Source organism: Gossypium hirsutum, chromosome A07 (genome assembly GCF_007990345.1).
Source record: "Gossypium hirsutum isolate 1008001.06 chromosome A07, Gossypium_hirsutum_v2.1, whole genome shotgun sequence".
NCBI classification, from domain to species: domain Eukaryota; kingdom Viridiplantae; phylum Streptophyta; class Magnoliopsida; order Malvales; family Malvaceae; genus Gossypium; species Gossypium hirsutum.
Genome location: NC_053430.1, coordinates 88,408,254 through 88,408,929, shown reverse-complemented (window position 1 = coordinate 88,408,929; position 676 = coordinate 88,408,254).

Below are 676 nucleotides of genomic sequence, written 5' to 3'. Positions count from 1 at the left end.
TCAAGAAGGCAGGAGGTCATTTGGCCCAATCAGACCGGCCCGTTGCTTGAAGAGATTGAAGGCCCATCTACAAGTTAGACAAATATAATATATTATTTTATAAGATTACATATCTTAGATAAGATATGTAATCTTAAAAGATATGATTTTATATTCTTAAAGGTTTGGTGGTAGGTGGCCTTTAATCATAGCCGTTGATGTACTTAATTTTGCACCGTTGGATTTGGGGAGGCTCAACTATAAATAAGAGACCTCTTCCCTCATTGTAAATCACTTGAGTTTTGAGTAAGAAGAATCCTTGAGAGCATTCACTCAAACTTTTCTCTCTTGTGTTCTTATTTTCCTTGGCTTGTTCTTGTCTCATTTTTCTTTCATCTTGTTGGCTTTGAGTTGCTTTCGCTTGAGTTGTGTTTTGGAAGGAATTCTGTTGAATCCTTCTTTTGTGGAAGTTAGGCTGACTTAGGCGTTTTTGAGTAAGAAACTGCCTAAGGCCGCACGGATTCTGAGGCAAGAATCTTAAGTCCGTGACACTAGGACGTTGGATATGCGGGTGCCTCGAGCAGCAGGGGCACCCTGATGGCTCAGATGTGCGGACTAAAGAAAAGTGTCCCCGTTTCAGACATACGAATGTTGCCTGGTAGCAGATTGACGAAGTTTTTTTAGCTCTTAAAGGGGT